At 43.8% G+C, this 15,625-nt stretch overlaps 1 long non-coding RNA gene across 1 annotated transcript; it reads right to left on the bottom strand.

The window, feature by feature from the left end:
- Positions 1-3,654: 3,654 nt before the first annotated feature.
- On the bottom strand, positions 3,655-11,251 carry LOC119954390. Its single transcript, XR_005458229.1, has 3 exons — positions 11,048-11,251; positions 9,059-9,180; positions 3,655-3,975 (listed from the first exon to the last, which is right to left on the bottom strand). It is a non-coding gene; the product is annotated as an uncharacterized LOC119954390 (long non-coding RNA).
- Between the last annotated feature and the right edge of the window lie 4,374 nt (positions 11,252-15,625).

Raw genomic sequence — 15,625 nt, 5'->3', positions numbered from 1 at the left:
TAAGATTCCCCCTTATCCTTCTAAATTCAAACGAGTACAGTCCCAGTCTACTTAACCTCACCTCATAATCCAACTCCTTCAGCTCTGGGATTAATTTAGTGAATCGCCTATGCACACCCTCCAGCGCCAGTACGTCCTTTCTCAAGTAAGGAGACCAAAACTGAACACAATACTCCAGGTGTGGCCTCACTAACACCTTATACAATTGCAACATAACCTCCCTAGTCTTAAACTCCATCCCTCTAGCAATGAAGGACAAAATTCCATTTGCCTTCTTAATCACCTGTTGCACTTGTAAACCAACCTTCTGTGACTCATGCACTAGCACACCCAAGTCTCTCTGCATAGCAGCATGTTTTAATATTTTATCATTTAAATAATAATCCCTTTTGCTATTATTCCTACCAAAATGGATAACTTTACATTTGTCAACATTGTATTTCATCTGCCAGACCCTAGCCCATTCACTTAGCCTATCCAAATCCCTCTGCAGACTTCTGGTATCCTCTGCACCTTTTGCTTTACCACTCATCTTAGTGTCACCTGCAAACGTTGGCACATTTCACTTGGTCCCCAACTCTAAATCATCTATGTAAATTGTGAATAATTGTGGGCCCAACACTGATCCCTGAGAGACACCATTAGCTACTGATTGCCAACCAGAGAAACACTCTTAATCCCCACTCTTTGCTTTCTATTAATTAACCAATCCTCTATCCTTGCTTTACCCTTAATGCCATACATCTTTATCTTATGCAGCAACCTTTTGTGTGGCAACTTGTCAAAGGCTTTCTGGAAATCCAGATATACCACATCCATTGGCTCCCCGTTATCTACTGCACTGGTAATGTCCTCAAAATTTCCACTAAATTAGTTAGGCACGACCTGCCCTTTATGAACCCATGCTGCGTCTGCCCAATAGGACAATTTCCATCCAGATGCCTCGCTATTTCTTCCTTGATGATAGATTCCAGCATCTTCCCTACTACCGAAGTTAAGCTCACTGTTAATAGTGAATATAATAGTGTAGAGATCAGTAGTAGATGAGTGTAGATTATATGTTAATTATCAACTGTGTATTATTTAGGAATAAATGTCAAATCCAATTAAGTAGTGTTAGTAAACAGCTTTGTTCAAGTTAAAGCTATTTTGTGGTCTTTGCGAACACTACCCCAACCATCCTAAGTTTAGCAACACATAGGAGAGCACGGGGGGGGGGGGGGGGGGGGGGGGGGGGGGTGAGAGTGAGGCTGGTGAGGGGGGGAGGGTGAGGAAGCAGCCCAGGGGGTGGGTAGCTGGTGGCCTCAGTGGCCAGGGCTCCCGGTGATTACAGCCGATATGGGTTGCAGCATGTGACGCAGGATGGGGGTTCAGACCACCCTGGTGTGTGTGTGTGGGGGGGGGGGGGGGGGGGGGGGGGCGGGATGGGGGGGGGGGTGTTAGGGTTAGGGTGTGTGGGACAGTGGTTGCTGCTGGGGGCACAATGCTGCCTGTTCACCCTGGCCGCCCTGAAGAGGTCATAAAGTTTTTTACGCCACCGCAGGCTGCTCTGGATGGTGTTCCAGGTGGTGCTGACTGCCTCTGCCACCTGCGCCCAGGCATGGCAAACGGCGGCAGAAGGCAGCCTCCTTCCCGGGCCAGGGTACAGGATGGCCAGCCTCTCCTCCACTGTGTCCTGGAGGGTCACCAGTTTGGCATCAGTGAACCCTGTTGTTGCTCTCCTCGCTGCCATCTTGTTGGCTGGGATGGCGTGTGTGGGGAGTGCAGTGTTAATATGCGGCTGCAGCTTGTCAGCCTCCTGAGGGTCAATCGGGAAACAGGTGAATCCTGCATCGTTTCTCATTGGAATCGATTGTGTTCCACGTGGCACCGGTGCTAGCCCCTTAATAGTCGCTGAATCAGTCCAGGTTCGGCGCCAATTCTGCTGTCATGGAAGTTCACGAATCCTGCCCTGGGGAACAGAAAATCCGGATGAAGATTTTTTTCGGTTCAATAAGCAGTCGGTTGATGTTTTTTGAATGTCCTTGTTTATTGGGAACACTAAAATATTGGAGCACATAACTGTGGAATTTTTAATCTAACCCAGGTTTACGGATCTTTTTAAATTCTTGTAAGCACCACATGGCTTACACACATGATTGCTGGTAAGTACATATTTCGAAAAGGAACCGGATAGTTCCACACACACTCAGGCCTGTTGGCAGAGAATGAATGAAAACATGAACCGCAGAACCTGACACCATGCCACACCCTTGGCATAAGCAAGTGAATGCTTAGAGTGAAGATTGTTGAGAAAGGTTTCAAATATCCAATTAACAGGTGAGATTTTGTGATATTGTATTTATGAGCTCCGTGAAGAACCACAAAGCTCATGAATACAATCCAATGCTGTACATGATTCATCGATCTCGTTTTCCTTGGCTAAATGATATAATTACTCCTACAATTATTTTTCCCATCGTGTTTGTCTACATGGACCAATATGTTCTTCTCGGTTTCTAGCTGGTTTAGCTCACTGAGCTAAATCGCTGGCTTTTAAAGCAGACCAAGCAGGCCAGCAGCGCGGTTCGATTCCCGTACCAGCCTCCCCGGACAGGCGCCGGAATGTGGCGACTAGGGGCTTTTCACAGTAACTTCATTGAAGCCTACTCGTGACAATAAGCGATTTTCATTTTCATTTCATTTCATCCTTCTTCAATGGCCTGGCTCAGGCCCACTGGACCTTGCCAGTCAGTCAGTGCATTGATGCCAACCTTTTCCAGGCAGTAAGAATTTGGTGGTTGAATAAGGCACTGGCACTGCAGTGCCCTGTGCCTGACACAGAACAAGCTTCCAATCCTGGCCTTGCCGTCAGGAGGAAGAACACAATTAAATGCCAGACCAGAGACTTCTTCCTCAAGGAGAAAATAAAAAACAAGAGGAGAAACCGTTTGATCGATCCCAAGCTCGTTGGCGAAGGGTGAAACACTAATACTTTTCCTGATAATAGGCTTCTTTCGATAACAGGCAGTGTTGAGTGTTACCTGTCTGCTTTCTACAAACCACACCCATGTCCTAGCAACCTCCCTTCATACTCTTTTGACAAATTAACCAATGTAAATAAGCCAATAGCCCTTCAGAGGGCACTGTCGCAAAAAACAAATTTTAAAGAAGCCTTTCATAATTAAATGAAAATGTCATTTTGGGGGCTTATGATGCACTCCAGCCACCGCGATGCCCACTAACCTTAGAGAGGCTCAAGCATACCAGTGAACACCACATTCTCCATCTCCGAGGACAACTGGCAGACTCTCTTTATAAATGCTCTGGGTACTTAATTAAGCCATCCCCTTCACTTGTGTCTCTTAACAACATAATGAACATATATTTGACAGAAACCACCTTGAACCATCCAGCATCCGACTCATAAATACAATAAACACTGAGTCACCAGAGAAGGATGTTAACACACTTTCTTCATCTCATGAAGATAATGAAAGAGGAAGATATAAGTGTAAAACTAAGAAGAATTGAGGAGAGAAAATAAAAATTGCCTTCCTCCAACAGTGGAACAAGACAGCCTTCAATAAAGCACAAAAAAGATTCCAACCGCAGTTAGTGACTTGGCTATGCAAATTATAGCATTTAATATCAATTTATACAGTACACATGAGATCGGCTCCTTACCCATAAAACACTTGTGTGAAAGCCAAGAGCAATCTGAGTATTTAAAACCCAACTGCCACCGTTTTCATTTTTTGAAAAAATTAATTACATGGATGACCTGAAATCACTGGAACATTGTTACATGCAAGTGTATTTTCTGATTAAAGTCAGGTTTTTGTTGGTTAATCTTCAGCCATAATTTTGCAGAGGCAAAAGTACAGAATGGAAGAAAGTCCATGTTTATATCTCATAAACTGGATACTTTTCAAACGGCCATTGAAGTAAATTTAATTGCAATAAACGCTGAAGGCCTGTCTTTAAAATGAGAATCTAAATGAGAAAGAAAAATCTGTCACATGAGGCATGTATCAACTTTGGATGACATGTCCGAACAGGTAAAAAAGTAAAAGTTGCGACAGTCCCAGATGACCATAGGCTGCTTTCCCCTTTTGAGCCAGAGAGAGCTGACTGGTGGTGGTTTAACCTGAGGTTCACCACACCTCAGGCGAGGGGTAAGGTTGAGAAGAATAACTTCAGCCAGTACAAAGATTGAACACGTGCTGCTGGCCTCGCTCTGCATCACGAACCAGCTGTCTAGCTAACTGAGCTAAACCAGAACAGGACAGACTTAGGGGCCTTTGTTCTTTTCCATCATAAGATTTCCAAATGACATTTTAGCTAAGTCCATGCCCTTGCATTTTTAAAATGGCCATCCTGTACGAATTCCAGGGAGAGTAGTAGTTTGAAATGTAGAGCCCAATGTCCAGGTTGTCCTTTAAACCAGCAGAGATGTCAATGTCCTCCAGAAAACCAAATGCTTTGGATAGAGAACTCCTGAGATCCAAAGGTATTTTTAAGTCTGACCAATTTGTATCATAGAGTCATAGAGTTTTACAGCACAGAAGGAGGCCCTTCAGCCCATCGTGTATATGACGGCCATCAAGCATCTATCTATTCTAATCCCATTTTCCAGCACTTGGTGTTTTGCCTTGTATGCTATGGAGTTTCAAGTGCTCGTCTAAATGTTGTGAGGGTTCCCACCTCTACCACCCGAAGGAGAACAAAGAACAAAGAAAAGTACAGCACAGGAACAGGCCCTTCGGCCCTCCAAGCCCGTGCCGACCATGCTGCCCATCCAAACTAAAATCTTCTACACTTCCGGGATCCGTATCCCTCTATTCCCATCCTATTCATGTATTTGTCAAGATGCCCCTTAAACGTCACTATCATCCCTGCTTCCACTACCTCATCTGGCAGTGAGTTCCAGGCACCCATTCCCCTCTGTGTAAAAAACTTACCTCATACATCTCCTCTAAGCCTTGCCCCTCGCACCTTAAACCTATGCCCCCTAGTAATTGACCCCTCTACCGTGGGAAAAAGTTTCTGACTATCCACTCTGTCTATGCCCTTCATAATTTTGTAGACCTCTATCAGGTTGCCCCTCAACCTCCTTCATTCCAGTGAGAACAAACCAAGTTTATTCAACCTCTCCTCATAGCTAATGCCTTTCATACCAGGCAACAACCTGGGTAAATCTCTTCTGCACCCTCTCTAAAGCCTCCACATCCTTCTGGTAGTGTGGTGACCAGAATTGAACACCCTTTCAGACAGTAAGTTCCAGATTCCCACCATTCTTTGGGTGAACAGGTTTTTCCTCAAATCCCCTCTAAATCTCCTGGCCCGTACCTTCAATCTATGCCCCGTTTTATTTTTTTAAATAAATTTAGAGTACACAATTCATTTTTCCAATTAAGGGGCAATTTAGTGTGACCAGTTCACCTACCCTGCACATCTTTGGGTTGTGGGGGCGAACCCCACGCAAACACGGGGAGAATGCGCAAACTCCACATGGACAGTGACCCAGAGCCGGGATCGAACCTGGGACCTCGGCGCTGTGAGGCAGCAATGCTAATCACTGCGCCGCCTGCCCCTGTTATTGACCCATCTATTAAGGAGAATAGTTTATTTCCATTTACCCTATCTATGCCCCTCATAATTTTATACACCTCGAACAGCTTCTCCCCTCAGCCTTTTCCGCTCTAAGGAAAACAATACCGGCTTAACCAGCCTCTCTTCATAGCTGGAATGCTGCAGCTCAGGCAACATCCTAGTGAATCTCCTCGGCACCCTTTCTAATGCAATCACGTTCTTGTTTCACAGCAAAGTCATCATCTAACAAGTGCTGGAAGATGCAACGCCACATCGCTGAAACGATCAATGAATGTCGTTCCTGGACTGTCAAATTTCCCAATCTTGCAGACCATTGCTCAGATTGATTGATTGACAATTTTGATTAATTTAAGATACCTTTAACTTTCCTTTTCACCAGCTTATCCACCAATGGCATTAGTTGGCCAAGTTAGCACGCTGCATTCTTCACAGTCCATTATTACTCTGGCGCCACACAAGCCAGAGGTTTTAGGGGTTCCGAGAGTTCATGTCCATGTAAGGATTCAGCAGTCAAGGGCATTCAGCCTCTGATCTCCGGGTAAGCGTTCTCCAAGGCGGCCTTCAGGACGCGCGACAACGCAGAATCGCCGAGCAGAAACTTATAACTAAGTTCCGCACACACGAGTGCGGCCTCAACCGGGACCTGGGATTCATGTCGCATTACATTCATCCCCCACCATCTGGCCTGGGCTTGTGGAATCCTACCAACTGTCCTGGCTTGAGTCAATTCACACCTCTGTAACCTGGGGTTACCCCTATCTCTGGATCTATAAAGATTTAATTACCTGCAAATGCTCGCATTCTAAGCATTGTCTGGCATCTTTGAATTTGTCTATATGTATATGTTTCTGGAACCTACCTCTTCATTCACCTGAGGAAGGAGCAGTGCTCCAAAAGCTAGTATTTGAAACAAACATGTTGAACTTTAACCTGGTGTTGTAAGACTTCTTACTGTGCTCACCCCAGTCCAACGCCAGCATCTCCACATCATGTAAAGATTCACATCAGGGAATCATAATCAAACATTGTTGAAAGAATTTCAATCTCCAATTATATTGGGATAGATAGTGTAAAAAACAAATATTTATCTGCTAAGTCACCCTTGCTTCTGAATGATCTTATTTTTAAATAAATATGGATCTGTCATTTTTTCCTGAGTATCTTGGGGTCGGCGTGTTGGTTTCCAGTAGTGTGGAGATATCTGAAACATACTGAATGAGGATGATTTATTTCCGGTACATATCTATGTAAATGGAAGTTAATTGTTCACCCTCTAATATGGCAGGCAACTAGTGCATAGATTCAGTATTCCGTTAATAGAAAGCACAAGACTATCTGTGGAAAGTAGCTCATGAACAGAGCATGAGTAAAGAATAGAAGTAACCCAAATATATCTGAACTATTAAGATATGAATTCTGATTGTGTCTGTCCGTTTTGGCACTGCGATTACACTTGTTTAAATTCTAGGTTTTATTGCTTACAAGAAGGCTTTATTTCTCTACGTGTGATTCCACGCTGCCGTCCCACATCAAGAAATACCCTCCGATAGGTTGGAACCCAACAGATCCAAATGACTTTTGGGGTTAACAGGGATATGGGGAGAAGGCAGGATCAGGGGATTGAACTTGATGATCAGCTATGATCATAATGGCTGGTGGAGAAGGCTTGAAGTTCCGAATGGCTTTATTCAGCTTCTATTTTCTATTTTTCTATGTTTCTGAACACACCTTGTGATTTAATCTCCCCTTAAAGGGAGACCATTATTCTCTTCATTCCCAAGGGGACCACATAATGTTGTTAAACACAGACTTGTGTTTTCCTCATGGTTTAAACCATAATGATAAAAGTTTCGATGAACTAATGGAACTTAATTATTTTTGCAGATTTCCTTAAAACGACATTATCACATACATTTGATTCTCTTTTTTATTCATTTACGGGATGTGGGCATCATTGACTTGGCCAGCATTTATTGCCCAAACCAAATTGCCCATGAGAAGGTGGTGGTGAGCTGCCTTCTTCGACCGCAGCAGTCTACGTGGTGTAGGTACACCCACAAGGCTGTTAGGGAGGGAGTTCCAGGTGTTTGACCCAGCAGCTGCGAAGGAATGACAAAATATTTCCAAGACAGGATGGTGAGTGGCTTTGATGGCAACTTCCACCTGGTTGCGTTTCCATGTACCTGCTGCCCCATGATAGCACAGTGGTAAGGCATGGTGGCACAGTAGTTAGCATTGCTGCCTCACAGTGCCAGGGACCTGGATTTGATTCCCAGCTTGGGCCACTGTCTGCACGTTCTCCCCATGTCTGTGTGGGTTTCACACAGTGCTCTGGTTTCCTCCCACAAGTCCTGAAAGACGTGCTTGTTAGGTGAATCAGACATTCTGAATTCTCCCTCAGTGTACCCGAACAGGTGCCGGAATGTGGCGACGAGGGTTTTTGTCATAGTAACTTCACTGCAGTGTTAATGTAAGCCTACTTGTGACACTAATAAAGATTATAATTATGATTATAAACCCATTGTAAATTATTAGCTTTTGAATTGTGAAGTATATTCATTATCGGCGTGGATATTAACAGAGTAGGTTATGTAGGTGGAATGGCTGAACATTTGGACAGAAAACCCAGAAGTCCATGAGTCACCACATGCTGTGGAGTTTGTGGGAAGGATTCTCCAGTCCGGCAGCCGCGTTTTTCTTCGCAGTGTGCCCTCGTTGGCACCGGGATCCTCCTTTCCGGCAGCTGGCCAATGTGATTTCCCGGAAAACCCGCGGGTGCGCTGCCGGCAGAGCGGACGATCCCACCGACAGATAATTCCGCATGTGCTTTGTCTTGGGTGGGATTCTTGCTCGGAAGTCAGCCAAATTGGCAGGATTGGCTTCTAATTGGGCAGAATGTTAGGGCCTCTGTGTCCAAATCCTTTCTTAATCTGTGGAACTGGAGCTAGATATGAAATGTTTTATTAGCTGAAGAGTATAGTTTGGCTGTTGGGAAGCCACATTGTGCTAACCATAAATCACTATCCTCCTATCCCATAATGTATTGTGCAAATGCAATAACACACATCATGCACTTTAAGGAACCTGAATTTCACATTCTGTGACGGTTTTTATTTTATTTATTCAGAGGATGTGGACATCACTGGTTGGGCCAGCATTTATTGTCCATCCCTAATTGCCCTTGAACTCACATATAGGGCAGACCAGGAAAGAGTGGCAAGTTTCCTTCTCGAAAGGATATTAGTGAATAAGATAGGTTTTTAAGACAATTATTTTATAGTCATCAAGAGACTTCATAATTCCAGATTCCTATTGAATCCAAATTTCACCATCTGCCATGGTGGGATTCAAACTTGCGTCCCCAGAGAATTATCTTGGGTCTCTGGATTACTAATCCAGTGACAATATCACCATCCCCACTACTGCTGACCTCAAAGAAAGCTGCGCACAAATATCTTCTGACCTCTGTGGCCTGGCCTTCTCCTTTCCTGACATTTGGTTCCAAGGACATTGTACAGTCTAGCGACTGTAATGCCATCAAGGCAGAGACAGCAGCCAATCACATTGCAGTATTCTCACAGACACCTAAACAGGACGTAAAATGCATTGATTATCCTTCATGTTTGATTACAATTTACAAGTGCATAATAAATTATTAGAATTTACACATGGTATTAAGGCAGAAGTTGAAATATCATTAAAAAGCTTTTGAAAATATATTAAAAATGCGTTGAATCTTTTATTACAATGGAGAAATTAGATATTCCACAAATATGAAATTTTAGAGCCAGTGAGGCCATTTATTAGTAATTGTAACCTGATACACTGTTAAATACCAAGTTAAACCCATTCACAAAAGTGTGACTTTTTCAAGGGTTTTCACAGTGAGATTATTGGTATAAAAGAACATGTTCTCGTCATCTCTGTAATTTCTAATTATTGCAGACTGAGTATTTTTCAGCAGTGCAGAGTCTGTGGTGAGGTATAGAATCACTGAAGAAACTTCTATATTTCCACATTTAACTTTGCTTACATGGGCTCCAGACGTCACTGTCAATTTCAGAGTAGCAATGCCAGTGAATGCCGATAGTTTCATTGGCATTCCTACTGCCAATATCACATAACGTAATTATTCGTTATACCTCGACTGTACAATTGCTATCTGTTCCTGAAGTTCTGCTGACCCTATGACGTGACTGCAGTGCACCAAATTATCGTATGCGCCAGGGGCAACGCGGTAGCACAGTGATTAGCACGGTTGATTCACAGCTCCAGGGTCCCAGGTTTGATTCCCAGCTTAGGTCAGTATCTGTGTGGAGTCTGCACGTTCTCCGCGTGCCTGCGTGGGTTTCCTCTGGGTGCTCTGGTTTCCTCCCACAGTCCAAAGATGTGCAGGTTAGGTGGATTGGCCATGCTAAATTGCCCTCAGTGTCCAAAAAAGGTTAGCTGGAGTTACTGGGTTGCGGTGATAGGGTGGAGGTGTGGGACTGAAGTGGGATGCTCTTTCCAAGAGCCGGTGCAGACTCGATGGGCTGAAAGGCCTCCTTCTGCACTGTAAATTCTATGTTCAATGTTCATATGGGTGTTCGGCCCAAAGAGTGAAGAACTTGAACCATGAAGAGGCACATTTGTGATTTAAATACCTCTACCCTCTTACTACTTCTATTCATGCTCTCGTTATCTGGGAGATATCCACATTTAGAAATATGAGGCAATTTCTGGAATTTCAGAAAGAACACCAGATGAAGCTGAGAACGTTACTCGTTATCTCTCTTTTCCTGTGTACACTCGCTGTATCAGATTGGGACCTGGGAAAATCCAGTGTTATGATATAATGGAAGAAAAGGTGCTGGGGACTCCAGAAAAGGAATATCCATGCACAGAATGTTCAGCGCTATAGCCGAGAGAGGAAGGAAAGGAAAAGTGGATGAAGGGTTGTACAACAAGCCGGCTAAATGAATTTACAGGTATTTGCTGGTACAGAGAGCAATTATAGTCAACACAAAACATATTGGACCAAATTATCTCTCTCTGAGCTGCCACATTAGAGTAGATTATGAACCGTCAGTCAGTACTTCATATTTTTTTTAAACTGGAATAGGTACCTGCACAAGGATCACCTGACATTTTTGTGAATTGACACGACTCCTTTTTCTCAAGAGGGAACAAAATAAAATTTCCAGACTGATGTTTTATCAATACCTTTTCTGAATCTAATTAAAATGTAATGGGTAATTCAAGCACCAAGGCACTGGCTGGCTCAAACTCTCAAGGTGTCAAATGGCTATACAAGAATCAATAAACCATTTTAAAAAAAAGAAAATTTCATCATGTGACTTGTATACATCTACTTTAAAAATTGAGCAAAAGGCTGCTTGGAGGCAGAATTCCATTGAAAACCACCAAATCCCCTGTAAGTCATTCATGCAGCCAAGGTAATAAATAGCAGTACCTTGAAAATGGGAGAAGGAGTCTATTCAACCGGTTCCAACATCAAGTTCATCTGAGAACCAACCTCCTGGATATTCAACTACAAGAAACCTCACTGCATACTGCAAATCCACAAATCACCATTCAATTAAAACATCAACTCATCGAAGGAACTACAGGCCTGCTCCTAAAGAGAATGAGATGAATACAAGTTATAATCTTGGTATTTTATCTTTTTTTGTACATAATGCTTGTGTGTGATTATGTGACAGAGACACCACATGCTAGATTCTCCGCCGGTGGATTCCCCGTTGCGCCAGCAGCGCACCCACGCCCACGGGTTTCCTGTCAGCGTGGGGTGGCCACATAGGAAATCCTTTGGCAGGTGGTGGGAACATAGAATCCCGCTGCCAACGAGGGTGGGCTGGCCAGGAAAGTGAGCCGAGCGGACTGGAGAATCCCGCCCCAAGTTTTTAAACTTTTGGGGTGAGAGTGTGATAATGAAAGGCTTTCTTTATTTTAAACCTCACAAAAATGCTTGCTGCTAGAATTATTTAATCAAGGCAATCAGTATGATTGCAAGAAAATACATGGTGTTCCCTTTTGGCAACCCTTCCTGCCCCCCCCCCCCCCCCCCCAATACATGGTGTTCCTTTTTGGCAACCCTTCCTGCTCCCCCCCCCCCCCCCCCACCACCCCCAACACTGCCGCTCCCCCCCTCCCCTTTTCTACTGTCTTCGGGCCCTATCTTAGTCCCTGTCCTTCGCTGTAGACGGTTTGTTTGTCATTTGTTTTGCTCTTATAGCTTTGTGGGGGAGGGCGTGGCCTGTGGCCCCTGCGTCGGTCGGTCTCTCCCTGGATTCTCTCCTGGCGTTTCCTTGGTCTCTCCCCCATTTCCCCCCCCCCCAACCCAGTTACTGTTGGCTTTCTGTGGGCCTGGTGGTTCCCATGCATCCCCCCTACCCCGTCACCCCTTCCCCCTTTCTATCCACTGTTAGCTTCAAACAGTCTCCTGGAACAGGCTGACCAAATGCCCCACGCTTTGTGGAAGCCCTCGTCCGACCTTCGGTTGGTGTACTTGATCGTCTCCAGATGGGGAAATTCCGCCAGGTCTGCCAGCCAGTCCGCAGCTGTGGGTGGTGCTGCTGATCGCCAGCTAAGCAGGAATCTCCGGCGGGCAATTAGGGAAGCAAAGAATTACTTTTGAGTGTAGTCAATGTTGCAATTAAGGAAATGAGTAGATCTTAGCTGCCCCTTATTTTGAAAAGATAATAAACTTTACCTTATTGTAGCATACTGTAACATATAGGGTTAACTTTGGGACTGAGTATAGTATTGCCAACACGGTGATTAAGGAAACACATGGCCAGCACTTAGGCATCAGTTTGGTGTTGGACAGAGCTGTGTGCAGAAGTAAACATAAAAACACCCACTAACTTGAAATCCTTACTGTATATATTTACATAGTTCTTGTAACTCGTAAATACATATAGTTAACTGATTTAAGACTATGAAGATTTCATTAAGACCTACTAATATATGCAACATATGCAAATCAACCCCCAACCCTGCACTCCAGGTAACCAATCAATAAGCGGACAATGCACACAGCAAATTCTGCCTCTCAACATGACTTGAGCACACAAATCGAGGCTGACACTTCTGTGCTGTACTGAGGGAGAGTTACACTGTCAGCAGTGCCAACTTTCAGATAGATATTAAACTCAGGCCCTGTCTGCCATTAGCTGGATGTAGAGTGCCCTATGCCACTCTTGTCAAAAGCAAGGAAGTTATCCCCAGTGTCCTGGCCACTACGAATCCCTCAATCATCACAAACTGATAAGATTATCCAGGCATTGTCACATTGCTGTTTGTGAGCTTGCCGTGTAAACATTAAATGTTGCATTCCCTACTTTCATACTTCAAAGTTGGATTAAGAGGGTCGTTTACGAGTCTGGTAACAGCGGGGAAGAAGCTGTTTTTTAATCTGTTTGTTTGTGCGTGTTCTCAGACTTTTGTATCTCCTGCCCGATGGAAGAAGTTGGAAGCATGAGTAAACCAGGTGGGACGGGTCTTTGATTATGCTGCTCACTTTCCCCAGGCAGCGGGAGGTGTAGATAGTCAATGGATAACTGGGACGTCCTGTGGTTGTGAAAGTCGCTATATCAATGCACATCTTTCTTCTTCCTTTCAATGGAAATGAAGAAACTAAGATTTGGGCTATAAAAGAAGTGAAGGAGAGACAGTGACATCTTTACATAGGAGTTAAAATGTCTCTTTTTACAGTAGTTAATGTGTCTTCAACTTCACGAGTTACAGATTCATTGGCAGAGATTTCCAGCTCTCCAGCTGCCCAGTCTATTTTCCTCTTTTCCTGTTATTGAGGGAATTTATTTGGCAACTTGATAAAAACATTTAAATAACCATAAATTATTTTGAAGTTTTTACTGTTTGAATTAAATGAACATTTATTATTCAGTGGTTCGTGGAACAAACACATTACTGGAGATACAGGCACTACTGCCATCATTTGTTCAACATATGTATTGCACAATTAGGAATAAGCTCCACTTTTGAACCCATATTGGTCAAGTCTTACCTTTTTATATTCGCGTAAATGTCAGATACCACATGCGTCCATTCAAATTGAGTGCAATGTAATTTCAAACCCAGAAATCGATGCTGTTTTGACTGTCAGACCACAGCTAGGAGTTTGCACACCCACCTATCAGACTCAAACTTAATAATGATTAAACAGACATCTGTTGCTCACACTGTTATCACTTGACAGACCCATAGCTTCCCTCCGCTTCAACGAAGAGTGCAGGAGGGCATGTCAGGAGCGGCACCAGGCATTTCTAAAAGTGAGGCTTCAATCTGGTGAAACTACAACACTTTGACATTTATGTGGCAAACAGCAAAAGCAGTATGTGATAGAATAAAGGGTTATGGTGTTCGGGCCGGAAAGTGGAGCTGAGTCCACAAAAGATCAGCCATGATCTCATTGAATGGCGGAGCAGGCTCTAGGGGCCAGATGGCCTACTCCTGCTCCTAGTTCTTATGTTCTTATGTAACTCATCCCACAATCAATACGGATGAAGGAGTAGTGATCCAAAAGCTAGTGATTCGAAACAAACCTGTTGGACTTTAACCTGGTGTTGTAAGACTTCTTTACTGTGCCCACCCCAATCCAATGGTGGCATCTCCACATCATGCATGCATACTGTATTTGAGACAAAAATTTCTGGCTCAATATCACTTTTAGTTGAAGATATTGCTGCATCACAAAGCACATCATTCATCATTGCTGAGTTCTTGTTCTCTTCCTCCATCTAGTGGGAGTCCTAAAAAATGCAAGGCACCTGTCATTCCACTATTCATTGCAACTCATAGATTTCAATCATAGTTGCATTCTTTGCAACAGAATGAGCCATCTATTCATTTCCGTACTAAATGCAATTATTTTGCCATTCTGAAAATGAAATGAAAATCGCTTATTGTCACGAGTAGGCTTCAATGAAGTTACTGTGAAAAGCCCCTAGTCGCCACATTCCGGCGCCTGTTCGGGGAGGCTGGTATGGAAATTGAACCGTGCTGCTGGCCTGCCTGGGTCTGCTTTAAAAGCCAGCGATTTAGCCCAATGTGCTAAACCAGCCCCCATTCTGTCCCATTTCTTCAGTACTCTGTGGGCAGTCACTACCTCTCAAATACAGACAATAGGCTGTGCAATAATTTTTTGTTCAATTCATTGAAAGGGGAGCAAAGTGTCACAACTTTCGAGTTAATGGTGGTGTTTTGGCACACTATAGGTACAATCCCCATAGCAACACTATCTTCATTTCCAGAATGTGCCTCAGCGCTGCACACGTTGCATCTGAAATGTCAATAACAGGTGAATGTTGACAGGAGGTGTCACAAAAGTGCACAATGCAAAGACTACAAGAAGCCCATCACCAGGTGTAAAAGCTGCCACTACCTTCAGTTCAATCACATGGAAAAAGCCAGAGTAATAGCTTCAACTAAACAGCTGCAGACTCGGATTCCCATTCAGATGAGTCATATTCAAATCTTTGTCCTGGCCATCACTTGATTATCACAAACTAACTTCTCCAGTTACTCCAGATGCATAAATTATAATTTATATCACAGCTCCAGGGTCGATTCCCGGTTTGGGTCACTGTGTGGAGCCTGCACGTTCTCCCCGTGTCTACCGGGGTTTCCTCCCGGTGCTGCGGTTTCCTCCCACAAGTCCCGAAAGAAGTGCTGTTAGGTAGTTTGGACATTCTGAATTCTCCCTCTGTGTACCCGAACAGGCGCCAGAACATGGCGACTAGGGGCTTTTTACAGTAACTTCATTGCAGTGTTAATGTAAGCCTACTTGTGACAATAAAGATTACTATTATGTACAAATGGTGTGTTAGTGTAATTTTAATTCAATATTATCCTTTTAATATCCTGTCCACCACCTCCCTATTATGTACTGTATCAGTTTGTCCATTTTTGTCACGACATGATTGTGACATGGTTTTAACCTGATTACTTAAACTATGAAATTTTCAAAGTAAGTTACACTGCAACTCAGTCTCCAGGCTACGAGTGA

The sequence above is a fragment of the Scyliorhinus canicula genome, chromosome 19, assembly GCF_902713615.1.
Source record: "Scyliorhinus canicula chromosome 19, sScyCan1.1, whole genome shotgun sequence".
Lineage (NCBI taxonomy): Eukaryota > Metazoa > Chordata > Chondrichthyes > Carcharhiniformes > Scyliorhinidae > Scyliorhinus > Scyliorhinus canicula.
Note: the sequence above shows the minus strand (reverse complement) of the source record. Positions and strands in the feature narration are given on the sequence as shown.